The 17,164-nt window shown below is 36.4% G+C and overlaps 1 long non-coding RNA gene across 3 annotated transcripts in view; it reads right to left on the bottom strand.

Annotated features, from left to right (window-relative positions):
* Positions 1-8,451: 8,451 nt before the first annotated feature.
* LOC139980786 (uncharacterized) overlaps positions 8,452-17,164 on the bottom strand; it is a 42,254-nt gene continuing 33,541 nt past the window's right edge. For all 3 annotated transcript variants that reach the window (XR_011797697.1, XR_011797696.1, XR_011797698.1), the window contains exons 2-3: positions 10,421-10,522; positions 8,452-9,305 (exon numbers count right to left, since the gene is read on the bottom strand). This is a non-coding gene — a long non-coding RNA (uncharacterized lncRNA). The remainder of the gene's footprint in view (positions 9,306-10,420; positions 10,523-17,164) is intronic.

The raw sequence follows: 17,164 nt of genomic DNA, 5'->3' as shown, positions 1-17,164 counted from the left end.
TGCCATAACAAACGAAAACCTTCCTTAATATGATAAACATGCAACAGTGTTTACATGTTAACAGGTGTGTTAGCTTTATATTTTTTTATCGTTATTTTCATCACCATTCGTCATAATGCCATATGCACATGTTAAACAATATAAACAGGTGTGCTAGCTATATACAAAATATTTGCAGGATTACCACTCCCTCATGCACGCAACGATAAATATAGACAAGATGTAATTGGAAATGAAAAATGACTGAATCGGAAAACTGATTAATTATATAGGCTTTTCGTTTCGTGGTAAGAATTGCACCAGATAGGGTTGTATTCGGAAGCTCGTAACCCGTATTAGTTATTCAGCAGAAGTTTACCATATATCTAAAATGTGTATCATTTCAATTTCTTGTTTCTTTGCAAGAACTACATAACTCATAGAGTGTCACAAATAGATGTTATAAGAAAGAAATTTTACAGTAGAACTATATACACGACGGTGCATAAATGGTTGCGAAAGGAAGTGATCACCTACGACAACCTTAGTAGGTGTGTCAATAACTTAGGCCACTCGATGTAAAGGAAAGAGAAGAAGAATCAACGAATGGAAACAAGAATAGATAAAAAGACAAGAATCCAAACTTAGAAGAAAATGTGTGATCAAGAATATTTTCTATGATGCTCCCTCAAGTGTTTTTTGAAGTTCTGTAGTTAATTAAGGTATATTTCTGAGTTATTTAGGGAGAGAGTTCTATGACACAGCGGGTCTACTGCGTATCCTTTGTTTTAAGAACGTTTTTTTCTGAAGTTATAGTGACATGCAACTGATTGTGTTATGTGGAATTCAATAGGAGAAAAAAAAACTTCCATAATTCCTTTAGTGCATCTAGACACAACTAATCAATCAATAATTGAGGGTTATAACTTTTAAATTTCTGTTGTAGCACCTGTAAGGGTTAAGAATGCCACGTGACACCATAGATGCCAATCCCATACAGCTCTTGGATCGACAAAAGATAACTAAATAGCAACAGCTCTGGAAAGGAATTTGTATTAGACGATAAAACATGCATGCCGGTGGACTTAATAAGGTTATGACAAACCGTCTTCAACGTGTGGTCTGATAGACAGCCTTTCATCAACTAAAAGACCCAGGTATTTTACACAGTTTGTCTCGGAGATCTTAGTAATCGTGTAAAGCAAACGAGACAAGAATGATCAACAAGCTCTTTGGGTGGAACACTTGGTGCAATTAGTTTAGATGCGAGGTGAGTTTGTTATTATCAAACCACGTTTTCAGTATTCCGAAGTCAATTTGGGACCTCTGATTGAGATTTATGACATTGTCGTCATGAAAAAATTGCACATTTGTATCATCGGCAAATAGGCAAATCATTAACGTCAAGTCGTTATGTATTGTATATTCACTCATGGGTGTTAGTGTATTTGTGTTAAAGCCCTTTTAAGGAAATTTGTTTTCCTTACGATAACTTCTCGGTTATACTGAATGTGGAAGTCACATATACTTACTTTTAAACTACAGAGTGTTCACGCGTTGAATAACCGTCGCGGTTTTACGGGAGCTATTGTTGTGGATAATAAATACCTATGACTCGCTTCCAGTTAAGGCCCACAGTTAATAAATATCACAGTCAACCAATCCGATTTTGTAATAGCGTCCTCGTATTTGTAAATAACGTTCAAAATGTTACCTGTGTATCTCTATGTAAACTTTGCTAAAAGTATTCACAACAGTATTTTCCACAATGACATTTTAAATTATTTCCAAACATTGCGGAGTGTTAGACAACCGTATAGTCGATGAACTGTCGCAATGAGGATATTAATTGGGAATCTGTTTTATATTTGCCCCATGCGAGATTACTTATATTATCTTCTTTTTTTGAAGAAAAAAAACAGCAAAACAAACAAAAAATCTTTTGGATATTTGACTGTGGTATCGTGTTGAGAATGAGGTAGGTATTTCTTCATTCCTCATGACATAATAAGACATAATTTCTTAGATATGAATTAGTTATACAACTCATCATATCAATTAACTCTCTTTGTCATGGCTGCAGGTGAACATCATTGGCATCATAGTCACGTCATAATGTGTTGTATTCACTCATGGGTTTCAGTGTATTCTTGTCAACACTTTTATGGATATTTGTTTACCTAACTATAACTTCTTGGTTACTGAAAACTACAGAGTGTTCACTGTTGAATACCCGTCGCGGTTTTACGGGAGCTATTGGTGTGGATAATACATGTGCTTCGCTTCGATTTCAGCAGGGAGTTGTTATGTAAACTCCCTGATTTCAGGCCCACAGTTAATAAATATCACAGTCAACTAATCCGATTTTGTAATGGCGCCCTCGTTTTTGTAAGTAACGTATGATATGGTTACCTGTCAGTGTATCTCTGTACGTAATGCTTTATATCCCTCGCCCCACAGACCCACCCACCCACCCTTGATCACAACCCCCACTGTTTTATGGTATGCAAATACTATATCGTTTTCGTGAGTGTGACAGTGTTTCGCTGGTAGATTATTACACTTATCCGTTGTATTCGTACGTAAATTAATTATTTAAACAGCTTAAATGGACAGTGGACAATATTGGACCAGACGCTATAAGATAATCCTCTTGTATTATTCCAATACGGTTAAGGACGTTCACCAATGGACATTCTTTTAATTCTCACTCCCCTTTCCCCTTCTATACTCCTCGCCATCGTAGTAATGATAAAAGAAATAAATCAATAACGTCTGTTTGTATGTAGAATAATTGGAATCTTTGTCTTAAGTTCCGGATAGTCCTTTTTTACTACATTGTAACAGTATAATGCCAATATGGTATAGGAGGTTTACAAACAATGTGGAAGCATCGTGTGTTCTTCGTATTAGTTTTCTGATTACAAGTCCAACAAAGCCCACGCATGTGTTTCTGATTTATCTTTTTAAGAGTTCTCAGTTTTAAGTAAAGATAGCTTAACAGTCAAAACGTCCCTTTACTAAAACGTCCTCTTACCAAAACGTCCCCGCTTTTGGTCAAATCGTCCCCGTTGGTCAAAACGTCCCCGTTGGTCAAAACGTCACCGTAAGTCAAAACGTCCCTGTCTATCACATTCATTCACAGTTGTGAATATATATTAATTTTAAGTTAAAATTTTAAGTTATAATTTGGCTAAGTTATCTGCATACAAGTTGGATTACAGTCGCTAAATAAATCATAAATCATATCGTTTAATTATATTTGGTATGAAAAAGGTATACGCTATATGTTTTTCAGTGAATTAAAGAATTAAGGAAATCAAAAAATATCATACAAGAGGAATTAAGAAAGAATTTGGATGTGTATACATTAAAAGTAGAATTTTGTCACGGTACGTGCCCCTGTTGATATTTGACATTTTGAAGTATAGGATATATCGTTCGATGGTTTACCTTTAGTTTGGTAACGTTACATGTTTTACTAAAAAATTATACTCAAAATTGTTTCTGCCCTCATAACAGTCAATTCCCACTCCTAAAAACTGTGTTTTCAACCTAAACTATACTTATCCTAACTCTTTGATTTGAACTAATAACATTCACACTTGCATTCCAACTGATTATAAAAAGCAGGGACGTTTTGACTCACGGGGACGTTTTCACTGCGGGGACGTTTTGGTAAAAAGCAGGGACGTTTTGGTCTTAAAAAGGCCGGGACGTTTTGGTAAAGGGACGTTTTGACTGGATACCTGTCATTCGCAGTCATTGGTTTTAGTTTGTCCTTGATCAGGGTGAGAGAATCGTCATTACCCCTCCCCTTTCAAAGAAAATTTACTTAGCCTAGGTCATACACTTAATTCCAGCAGTCACAGTATATCGATATTTCAATAACCATCCTATCCGAATGTCCAATCCCCGTACCGTACATATACGTGTAGGTATAATCAGGATACATGTCACTAGGTTAGTGTAGCGCCAGTGAATATGTTACCCTACGCCTACGGTATGCTCATGTTACTTTGAATCGTCACAACTATCCTAGCCTAACCTACTGTAGGTTGGTCTGTTAACACTAGTAGTAGTAGTATAGTATTAGTAGTTTTAGCCTAATCGGTGTACTACGACTATTACTAGGCTAACGCCAAAAATATTTTAGTTATCCTGGGTGTTTTGTTTTCTTTCCCAGAATAGACATGAATCTTCCTTCTTGGTGTAGAGAACATAATAAATTATTATGTTCGCAGTTCGAGGACGTAAGTATCATTACTTAGATGCTATAGATCACTGTGTTGTTGTGGTTGTTTTTAGTTTTAGCCTAATCGGTGTACTACGACTATTACTAGGCTAACGCCAAAAATATTTTAGTTACCCTGGGTGTTTTGTTTTCTTTCCCAGAATAGACATGAATCTTCCTTCTTGGTGTAGAGAACATAATAAATTATTATGTTCGCAGTTCGAGGACGTAAGTATCATTACTTAGATGCTATAGATCACTGTGTTGTTGTGGTTCTTTAAAAACATCAGTATGCAGATGACCCCGGAGTCGCGATACGTGATTGGTCAACATGGTACAGTACTTTGGAACGCAAAATATGTCAAAATGATTTCGAACTGTATAGTGCTGTTATATTACTTATTGATCCATTACAATAGAAACTTCAGAAAATATAGCATGTATTTCAAGTGCAAGTTTCGGAAAGTCCTAAACCAGAGTGTTTTTGTTTTAACAAGAAATCTGATTATAGGTGGTGGGTGGTTGGATTTCGCGTTAATGTACATGGGTAGGTCATTGGGTTTCCTGTATGGTTGGTGTTTGCCGGTTACAAAGTTGAGTTTGATGTCTAGGTAGTTGGCTGATGTGAAGTTGGTTTGGACGGTTATTTGTAGGCCAAATGACTGGGAAATCTGGATCAGTTGTTTTCTTACGCGGTCTGCTTTGGGGCCTGGGTGGTATTTCATTACAGCAAGGCCGTCTCTTTTTAGGCCTATACCGTCGGCTGGCCAGCTTAAGTTTCGATATATATATATATATATATATATATATATATATATATATATAAACATACATACATACATATAGGCCTATAAACATACATTTATCGTATGCGTCCAATTGTCTGTTGAGGCGTGGAAATTTTCGAGTCTGGTTATTAAGATACTATGAATTTTCAGTCTTCTCGAATAAGTCGAAATTTCTATTAAAAAGGTTAATGTTTTCTACTTTGGAGTGCTGTAGTTTGAAATAAATTCTTACAAACGATATCAAACTATTAATAGTTAATGTATTCATATTTTGCAACCATCAAGGTTAGTAGTTTCTTCATCTCGACTATTCACAGTCAAAGCCGCTCAACATTTCCTTTTGACGCCAAGTATTGACTCAAAAAAGTTTTCCTAGTTCTTTCCAAAGCTACTAGTTCTCAGGCTATACTTACAACTTTTCCCCTCTATAACAAAACCAGATGTACTCTCTTCTCTTCTCCTATCTCTTCCCTGATTCTCTTTCTTTTTGGATTCCCGAAAGGGAAAATTATGGAGTCACTCTATACCGACAAAAGTTGTGAGGGGCCCACGGATTGCAAAGTCGGCATGACTATAACGCAAAGTCGGTAATGACTATAACGGTTAGATTCGTCCAACACGGAAACATACAGAAACGCTGTATTCAAAGCCTCAGAAAGGTTGCTCTTATTAAAACCGTAGGGTCTGCACCGTTTGACAATGGTAGAAAAAATATTCAACAGGTAGAAGAAAATTATCAAAGGAACATTAAAACTGTACTTGGTATTACTAAATTAGTAAATGTTGATAATATAATGTAGTTAACATGTCTTTAAATGTTAAAATATTTTCTTGTTTAATTCAGAAATTGTTAACCCCTTTACAATGGTCCATGTACTGACGCTTTGGTTAGTACTATTATTTGATAGGGGTTACGTAAGTTGGCTATAAATAAAACAAAAATAAAAATAAATCTACAACGAAAATAACTGCTTGCACGGCAGAAGACGTATAAGACACAGGCGTATTTTTTTTAAATGTATTCTGAATAAAGTACTGGTTCGACTACTCAATATATATATATATATTAACTGTCAACCTTATGCATTTCGAGTAGAACCCCTGTGACAAATCTTACTCGGTACGAGTTAATCAGGTCACACATCCGCTTCGGAAGAAAGCATATTCACTAGCTATGTGATTGCTTCAAAACCTTAAAAAAAAAAAAAAAAAAAAATTTATACAGTATAGGCCTAACCAAATATTATTGTAGAAAGGTAATTCAGCTTAACTGAAAGTCAGAAGGTTCGTAGCATAGCCAACTGTGCGTTTGGTACTTACATTACTCGTGCTCTCCGAAGATGTTTCACCAAATAAAACGCTCTATTCTTATTCTGTCGTCGATTTGTACAATTTAATTTTGTAACCGCAAGTGCAAAAGTTACTGCAAATATTTCCTGGCTTTTTGCATGGACACGCACCTCTACCATCTGATCATTTGGGATGACCAGGGGAAAATTTGTGATAACCTTGTAAACACGATATCTCAAGAAGAGAATCTTGGGCAGATCTCATATTTGGTGTGTAGAAGTATCACATTAAGTGCAAGAAGCCCTATTGTTTTTGGAGGAGGTCAAAGGTCATTTGGGTGTGTCAGAGGTCAAGTTATGAAAATCTTGTAAACATGATATCTCACTATCTGAAGCTTGGGCAGATCTCATACTTGGTAAAAAGGTGTATAACATTGAGTAAGAGAAGCCTATTGATTTTGGTGAAGGTCATTTGGAGATAACAGGTTAAATCGTGAAAGCCTTGTATACATGATATTTCATGAATGGAACCTAGTACAGATCTCATGTTTGCTTTGTTGATGAACCATATTAAACTTTAAGGAGCCTATTATTGCTTACGGTGGAGGTCAACTGTTATTTCAAGTAACGTTTACTTCACTCCCCTCTTACTGTCTCTTTCCACTAACAAACCTTCCTAAACATAATATCACAAGGTAAGATTGGACAGATAGCATATTTGGTATATATGTAATTGTACCACATTGAGTACGGTATACCAGAAGCTAAATGTTGTGGGTGGAGGTCAATGGTCGCTTGAGTTCACCAGGTGTTAAATTGTGAAAACCATGTTTCACACAATATTTCAACAATGACATATGTATAATATAGTGTGTTTATGTATCTATCACGTTTAGTACTAGAAGCATGTTATTGAGGTCCATGGTCATTCCAGGATAGCCTGTGTCATTATGAATTTATTGTTTGTCACATCACACTGCTTTTCACTTTAGTACTAAGATCAAGTATGTTTTACATCATCACTATACATTACGTCATATTCATGAAGACAACTGCTCGTGTTACATCATCGAAACCACAATGCAGTTCTGCATTCTGGTTATACTGCTTTTATTGTTTTACTGTCAGTGGACATGGTTTGCTAGAAGTCACAGACTCTGTAGACAATACAATACAGTTCATAACTTTAGTTCCCATATTTGTGTTTTATTACATTTCATCGTTACAATTGATACACGTGCCTGTTACAATAATTGACCCGGGCACATGGGTCAAATGTAACAATTTTTTTCATTTTATAGTTAGCGATTTTTCCTTATCCATAATAGGAACTATCAAAAGTTAACATCAAGAGGGTGGAGTACATTTCTAACTTACTAAATAATTTTAGGATAATAACAGCACATGTAAAGTTTGGCAGAAATTTAAAAGAAACACAATGCTTGTCCACGGTCTGCCCTACTACCCCAATGGACGTTTTCATCTGTTAAATAAGATCTTCCACCAAGTTCCAACCAAGCACCCAATCTCCAAGAGGCCATCTGACACATGTGACCTACCATGTCAGATGTCGTTGCTACCACCAAATCTTAAGCACACATATAGCACATAGGCACCATTGGTATAGCACATAGAGTTACCATTTCCATTTCATAGCACTGATAATCCAAGTTTAATGGTAATCCAGGATTTACAACTGATATTCCCTACGAATATAGTTGAAAATATTGGATTATCGATGGATAAACCTGGATTATAGATCGCCATGTTTATGTGTCCACTCACTTGGAAGACTTCTACTGACTACAAAAGTGCAGGTCCAAAGTTGTTGGAATCCGATGATCCGCTGCAAAGCACTCTTAAAATACTGTCCTAACCCCCTTCCTAACCCCGAACTCCACCCCCCCCCTTCCTGCCACTCCTTGCCCAGCCGAAAATCTCATCGAATGTGGATGAATTCGACTTATCTTCGTCATATATATATATATATATATATATATATAAAGTACTTTATTACTTTATATATATATATGTATATATATATGTATATATGTATATATATATATATATATATATATATATATGTATGTATATATGTATATATGTATATATATATATATATATATATATATATACTGAGCATATATATATATATATAAACTGAGCAGTTGAAACATTTTCTGCAAAATGTTTAATTGACAACTTATCGTATCTCTTCAACTCAACAGTTTTCTGCAAAATGATTAACTGTTCACTTCATTCCAAATGTTCAGTTGGAATGAAGTGAACAATTGAAATTTGTTCATGTGAGTGATAAATAGCACCACCCCCCCCCCCAAACAAATAGAAAATAATACTAAGCGTGCTCGTATAAAGCACTATATATTTTTTTTTGGTAATTTACTATGTCGTCGAATATAATTTGTTGGAAAAAAAAGGTTTCCACTTGTTACAATAACATAGCTTTTGTAGTTAGTAGTCTATGTAGCCTTCAAACAGATAACTTATACTCAGTTGTTTACTTGCTTAGCCAGAGTGATTAATAAATTTGTGAAGTGAGGGCCAGTGGTACAAATGTATCGAAAAAAGGCAGCAGACGGAATTCTCTGGCTCCAAAACCCATCCAGTTGGAATTTCAGCCACAACACCCCCCTAATCATCAGGCCTTAGCTACGTCCCTGTCTATACTGAGCCTTTCGCATTGAAATCCCCCTTGGTTGTATTGATTATATCAGATTGTATTACTATTAAAGTTTTATGCTAGTGGAACCAGCACACCCATGACCAAGAGGAGATTTATGTAGAGTATTCCTTCTGGGAAGGAGGTGGACATCCTTTTCGCCTCGAATAGTTGATATACTGCACACTGTGTCCAGATTTTCTGGGTTTGGCTTTTGCTGATTCAAGTTTAGTCTGTGGGATGAGTTACTATCAGTCCTTCCTCAGTTCTGCATTTCATATCACCACTTGGATAAGTTACTGGATTTCCATTTTCTGAAAGCCATGGAATGAATTCTAAGAAAGAAAATATATTTAAAAATACTTTACTTGTATCATAAACTTTGACTACCGGGGGTTCTTGTTCTACTCCTATGACTGATTCCTGTGGATTAGTATGAATATGATTTCGCAGGTCCTATTTCCATTCATTGAATATGAGTTGGTCACGGGCCCAAAGGCTTATTGATTGTCTCTGTTATTTTGAGTAGAATTCTTCAAACCGGTCGACCCTAATATTTTGTAGTACGTAATATATTAGTTGAGTTTAATTAGAACTGCCAGTCTTTGATATTAACAGGGTATAATTTAAAATACTTTTTTTGAGAAATGATATTGAGACCGCCTGCTCCTCTAGCAAATAACGGTCTATCGGTGTCTCTAACGGTCTCTATTCTATCGGCCTAAACAATGTATACAGTGTAACATTGTAAAGATAATGAAATAATCACATGTGAGGACCTGAGCATGCACGCCATCACTTGAATCTTTTGAGAGACCGCCTGCGCAGTGTCATCTCACTTGCTAGTAATTCATTTTTTTTTACTGTTTTCGTTATAAGTCCAAACTTCGTGGATCACTTTTGTTGTGTACTGCAAGCAGAATTTGCACATAGATGTGTTGTTGTACTGCAAGTTTATGCTAAATTTTTGAGGATTCCCAACATTTTGTTCCATGGGTTACTATACTGTATAGATGGGGATTGGCTCATTTGTGCCAGCATAGTCATTTGAACCAAGTCCCGCATGTTGAGAAAGACCCCCCCCCCCCAAAAAAAATATATATATATATCATCTATATTTAAACTTAAATTTATTGCCTTCTTCAGGACATCTAACCGATGCACAGAGAAGTCTATATAATAGTTCATTTAATCGAACCCCAGCAATGAATAATTTGGAGACTTAACTTGGAAGAAATATTTACAACGTCAACCTATAAACTTGCTAACTGTAGGATGATAGGCAATTTTTTACCAAGACTGAATTGCTTATACGTATTGGACTTCGTCTGAATAAAGTTATAGATACTTGCAGTTATTTACCACACCACTTTTGGTTGATTTCACAATGCTGTTGTACATTGATACTATGTTAGTAATTCAGATGTAAGCCACAGCCGACTATACCTACCTTGTGGATTTGGTAGTTCTTGCCTTATCAACAATATCAGGTGGGTATTATCTCCTAGGTCAGGATGCCGTTCCGTACACTGGGACGAGACTGGTATTTGTTCTGCACACAGAAAAGATATATAAGAATACTTTGTGCAGGATCATATATAACGAAACTTACGAAAGGAAACGTATCCAGGGTTGTAACAAGTGTAGCATGGCTATACACCAATAACCAAATAGTTGTAATTCCTGGATCACAATTACATGGGTTGCCTTTGAGTTGATTAAGCATCTACAAAAATATTGACGTTCCGTCAAGTGAAATGATTACGACGAAAATGAGTGACAAAACATAAACGTAGAAAAGTTCATAATTCAGATGTAAGACACAGCCAACAATACATTCGTTTTTGTTTTGTTAGCTCTTCTGTCTGTCTGTCTGTCTGTCTGTCTGTCTGTCTGTCTGTCTGTCTGTCTGTCCATCCATCCATCCATCGATCCATCCATCCATCCATCCATCCATCCATCAATCCATCCATCCATCCATCCATCCATTCATTCATCCATCCATCCATCCATCCATCGATCCATCCATCCATTCATCCAGCCAGCCAGCCAGCCAGCCATCCATCCATCAATCCATCCATCTATCCAGCCATCCATCCATCCAGCCATCCATCCATCCATCCATCCAGCCAGACAGACAGATCTATCTATCTATCTATCTATCTATCTATCTATCTATCTATCTGTCTGTCTGTCTGTCTGTCTGTCTGTCTGTCTGTCTGTCTGTCTGTCTGTCTGTCTGTCTGTCTGTCTGTCTGTCTGTCTGTCTGTCTGTCTGTCTGTCTGTCTGTCTGTCTGTCTGTCTGTCTGTCTGTCTGTCTGTCTGTCTGTCTGTCTGTCTGTCTGTCTGTCTGTCTGTCTGTCTGTCTGTCTGTCTGTCTGTCTGTCTGTCTGTCTGTCTGTCTGTCTGTCTGTCTGTCTGTCTGTCTGTCTGTCTGTCTGTCTGTCTGTCTGTCTGTCTGTCTGTCTGTCTGTCTGTCTGTCTGTCTGTCTGTCTGTCTGTCTGTCTGTCTGTCTGTCTCTCTCTCTATCTGTCTGTCTGTCTGTCTGTCTTTCTGTCTCTCTCTCTATCTGTCTGTCTGTCTGTCTGTCTGTCTGTCTGTCTATCTATCTATCTATCTGTCTATCTATCTATCTATCTATCTCTCTATCTATCTATCGGTTGGTCTGTCTGTAAGAGATCGGGGTTGTCCATTCAGTTACAACTCATTCTATCAAGCGCGTTCCTCGAAATCAGCGGTAAAATATCATTAACTCTTTAAAGAGTGAAATTCACTCTTTTAAAAGTGTGATTCTTACTCTTTCTAGAGTGAAAAGCCCCCCCCCCCACCCCAAAAAAAAATAGCATATATGTACCACTGCCTTGAAAGTCCTGTTAATTTAAGCGACTAGTTTATTAGAAAATTTAATTTATCTTAATAGAAATGAATATCTCGTGATTATTCTGTAAATTAGTTTATCTTAAGTAGCCTATATTACTTGGCTACTATTTTACATATTAGAATTAAGCTTGATACTCAATGTATCAGCCTAGACATATATAGGCCTGCATCAGTAAGAAACTAGCAATGTATAGGCTTTGAGATGTCCACATTACTGTTCATTGAACAAAAGAAATTATGACAACTATCGGATAATTTTACCAAACATTCCACCATGATAATTTATACTATATTGCATCTGAAATTACGTAAGTAATACAAGATATATGGCTGTACTTGTCGTGATTTTAGCAATTATAGCCAACCATAGCACACACTTTAGCCTATAAACACGGTAGGCTACATAAATTGTCGTTGCTTTGATATTTCAGTTTTCTCGCATTCAATTTTAATAGTAACATACCTGTCATTTTTGTTGATTAAGTAGCACACTGGTTATCGAAATGCAGCAATGTATTATCCAAAAAGACAATTTCTGTCTATTAACATCAAAATAATGTCAACCGGTTGCACAAACAAGGATATTACGTCGTATTGTATAGGTATATGATCTAGTAGGCAGCTCATGAGGGCGTATTAGCATTAGATACTTAAAGCATCAGCATATACATAAATAGGCATGTATCAGTCAAAACTAGCAATATCCTTCGTTGCATTGATGGCGTATGAGAATTAAGGTAGATACTTATTGTATCAGCATGTACATACATAGACCTGTATCAGTCAAAAGTAGCAATTTGTAGGCTACGAGATGGTCACAAACATGATACGTTTTGACCTTAGTGTCTTTCAAAATATCTATGGAGCGGTTTTACCTGATATAAGCCCATACTATACACTACTTGAATTTGCTTCGATAAGATACATTCTTCGTTCATTGACCTTGCCCCTTTGTGCCAAATTGACTCCATTTACTTCATAAAAGGCAGTTCGATGAGAATGGGCTATTTTCGAGGTCCTAATGACGCACTTTATCATGAACCAATACCTATTATATCATATTTAATTTCTGGAGGAAAGTGTCATTTTTTTTCGAAATTCTATTTTCGAAATTCCATTTTCTATTTTTTTGTTCTTCTAAATTTTACTTTTTATATTCTAAATTCCATTTTCCATTTTCTAGTTTCTAAATTCTATTTTCTAAATTCTTTGTTCTAAATTTTACTTTCTATTTTCTAGTTTCTAAATTCCATTTTTTCTAGTTTCTAAATTCTATTTTCTAAATTTCATTTTCTAAATTCTACATTTCTAAATTCTAGTTTCTATTTTCTGAATTCTATTTCTAAATTCCATTTTCTATTTTCTAAATTTTATTTTCTTAATTCCATTTTCTATTTTCTAGTTTCTAAATCCTACTTTCTATTTTCTAATTTTTTGTTTAAATTGCCTCTGATTTAAAGCTAATATAAATATTTGATTAAACTCGTCACATTTCTATATAAACTAAGTCTAAGCATGGTTCCTCATATGAATCTTGGCCAACTTCTCCATTGCCAGGAACTGTTAATGCTAAATATCCTGCAACTAATTGCGCAGTTTTCTAAAAGCATTCTCACAGACCTTTGTAGTGGGGTCTTTGAATCTGACTCCAATGTAGGCATTTAGAAGTGAAACGTTGCTTTCTGAGGCATATTTATGTCATAACTTAGGTATATAGCCTAGCATGGTCTACACACAAGGTGTGTAGAGATATTTTTAACTTAGAAAAAAAAATAATGCTGAAATTTGAATTATTATCAAGTTTCCATTACCATTCTTTATGAGAAGGCCTGTACTGAGCCTTTCGCATTGAAATCCCAATTACTTTTATTGATTATACCAGATTTGTAACACTATTCAAATGTTATGCTAGTGGAACCAGAACACCATGACCACGAGGAGATAACTGTAACTCTAAGATCCAGAAGATAGTGTGTAGATCTACCCCAGAGAATAATCCACCATTGTCAACATAACCACTAAAACGTAAACACTGCAATGCAATGCAAACTTGAAGGTGTATTTTACAGTCAAAAGACTTTAAAGTTTCAGGGTCCTTCTTCGTGTTCAAGGCTTAAGAACACAAGCTAATCAGATATATGAGTTCCAAGGCGGTTTCTCAGCTTACAGTGGACCAGACCATATGAGCTGAAAACTCGCCCCACACCAGATGAAGCAGAAAACAATAGCTTAACAACTATTAGGTTCTCTTCCTGGACCATGCATTTGTGGGATCGCAGCCATTCAGCTGGGCTGACAGCCTTTGTAAGACCATCAGCAAACTTGCCTGGAATTGTTTATTCTCAAACATAAGTGATGGCCAATTCCCACTTGCATATCCTACGGCAGCTCCCTGTTAGTCTGGTTTCAGGGACTTTCACTGCAGGGTGGGATGCAACATGGTTGGAAGCAGATGTGCTGGAGTTACGGCATGCTTGCTTCAAACTTCTTCATTACATCCTGGACATCCAAATGCTGTAAGTTTCCCCCACAGTTCCTTCCAAAATTTAGTGGCTTCTGCAAGTATTGTGGTATCTCTTTGCATGTTGTCCAGTGCCAGTACAATTGGAGATAGGCGGGCATTGAGATCCTCTGATTGTCGCTTCAGTGCCAGGTTGGATACCTAACCCCTTATATTAGTGTCAATCATCTCCCTGTTTTCCTCACATATCTTTCAGATAATGGATCAGTTACTTAGGTAGACACCCAAACAATCAGACATTATGTTCCACTTCTCGAGGCATCACCAGGGCACTGTATCTCTCTTGACGGTACTTTACACTAACAAAGTGGTTATTTAGTGGTATTTAACCACGCACACCACATGTTTCTTCACGTTTGCTATTTCTAAGTCATGAGCAAACAGATTAAGAATATGTGCAGAACATCCATATTTCAACAGGTTTGCTATGTTCTCTTCAAGCTTCATCCTCATCGCAGCCACATTTGCAGCACTATCAGTCACAACACTTCAATTCGGCAGCCAAAGTACTTCTGGGCCTTTTCGATTGATGCTGTGACAATGGTTACAATATAATTTCCCGGAGGTGTCCACATTATCCACCAAATAGACATGGCCACTGCAAGTGGTCACAGTTTCACAGACAATAGGCTCATTGTGGACATTTGACACACCATCAAGTCCAAGACACACAACCCCCACTTGCAACAAATCTGCCAACTTCCTTTTCATAAATTGGAGGCAAGTACTTATCAGCTACCTCCTTTCTAGATGGAAGGACGTATCCTGGTGTCAATATACCTGTCATATCAACAAATTCAGGATGTTCCACAACACGGAATGCAGAATTAGTGGCATATATTATTCTTGCAACCTGCTCATCAAGTACTTTCCTTCTGTTTCGAAGAGGTTTTGAAGAAAAAGCTATACAGCACTCTTTTCTTTTGACTTGCATCATCTGAAGCTGGTGCTGACCGTTTGACTGTGGCTCAGTAGTAGCTGTAGACTTCGTTGATGTACTTGGTGCTTGTGGGGATTCTTGGGCCTGGGTGGCACCTTGGTTGCACTTGTCATAGTGAACTTTCATTTGTTTTAAAAGCCACATCAACTCGTATCCACAAGCTTTGCATGTTGCTCTACACCCTGTTGTTGCTTTGACGGTAGTTTTTCAAAATGGTACCAAGTTGGATGACTTTTTCTATATGACATGTTGATCGACTAAACGTTGACTGACTGTATTTCTGAGCACTTTGTCATCGAAGAAAAGGTAGTTCAATTTTCTGCTGAATAACCTGTACCTATATGTAAACTATGAGATTCATCCAGGTGGCAGGTGTGCACATGTGTATCAGTGAGGTCAATATCTTTTATGTATGGGGAGCAAGATTCTTGTCATTTAGCCTTTGAAGAAGATCCTGCTAGGATCGAAACGTCAGGCCAACTTACTTTTACACATTCAATTCAAAGAAAACAGGAAGTCAAGCAGACATCATGTTGTTATGTAAATTGTTGTTAATGTTTTTTTACGTTTTGTAACAAGATAATGAAAATAATACTCAACAAGAACAATGTACTTGTCGTATACTCTAGAACATCTAGTGGGTTGGCTACATATATTTAAACTAACGTGTAATCAAATATGAAAAAAATCGGTTTTGTTTCTTTCTCCAAACTGCATAATGCATCCGTAGGCTCATACCTTTCATGGTAGTAAATCAGAGACTCATATGCCTCAAGTTACCTTGGTATTTCCATTCATCAAAGACATGTGTACTTATCAATGACTACTTTGTGTTTATCCATTATTCTAATATAGTGTACCCTTGCTTGGGTTTCTTAGAAAATACTTTCCTGAAGCAATAATCAAGAGTTTGATGCCGGCCTAATAGCTGGGGAAAACTAACGTATTCTGCAACAATTTTGAAAATAGAAGATAAGAGGATTTCTGTGATTTAAGTGTGATCAAATGCTTAGCCATGACCAAAAACACGCCATTCCTTGATCCACGCAAACGTAAATTATACAAGTGAACCTAACTCAAGATATGTTATGTGTTAGGCTTATACATATACGATGTATATGCGTAGGTTACCTGTCATTTCCCTGGCTGAGTCGAAATCAACTGAGTGGAATAACTTGAATATATCAGGAAACTGTCCAGTAGGTAGGTGAAGATAATTTACAAACAAAAACTAAAAAGTAAACGATTGTAGTTTCCAATTACAAATTAATTATTAAGTTTTCTTGTAGTGGAGTGAAATTTCCTTGTTCTCTAGGACCCTATGACCTTTCTCTGCATCTGCATCTCATAAATATTTATTAAAGATGGTTTTCTATAGTTTTCTGTAATGAAACCCTTTCACTGTGTTAATCTAAATAGAACAAAATAGTTAATAATTCAGAATGCATTTTGGAATATTCCGTAGAATGATTTTATACTCTATATCATTAATAATATTATAAATTGTTTGACAAGGATGTAATACGTCGGGACAAAAGCTTTCCAAGTTTCCAAAGTTTCATCCAATATCGTTATTTGGCATAGACTACATTTATAATGATATTGTCTGTGAATCTCGTGAATCGAGTTTATTCAGTTCTTCAACATTCCCATGCGTACAAAATATCACTTTAGTCAGGCTAGGTGACGTGCTTCTCCTGATTGTGGTGTCGGATCAAGTATAAAATAGTTTGTTATTAAGTGACTGTTAAAAATCTGAGATATCCAGATGCCAAATGGATTAAGATAAGATGAACGCACTTGTAATTGTAATACTTTAAAGAAATATTATCGTGCTAAAACCGATTGGCC

The sequence above is a fragment of the Apostichopus japonicus genome, chromosome 15 (genome assembly GCF_037975245.1).
Source record: "Apostichopus japonicus isolate 1M-3 chromosome 15, ASM3797524v1, whole genome shotgun sequence".
NCBI lineage: Eukaryota > Metazoa > Echinodermata > Holothuroidea > Aspidochirotida > Stichopodidae > Apostichopus > Apostichopus japonicus.
Note: the sequence above shows the minus strand (reverse complement) of the source record. Positions and strands in the feature narration are given on the sequence as shown.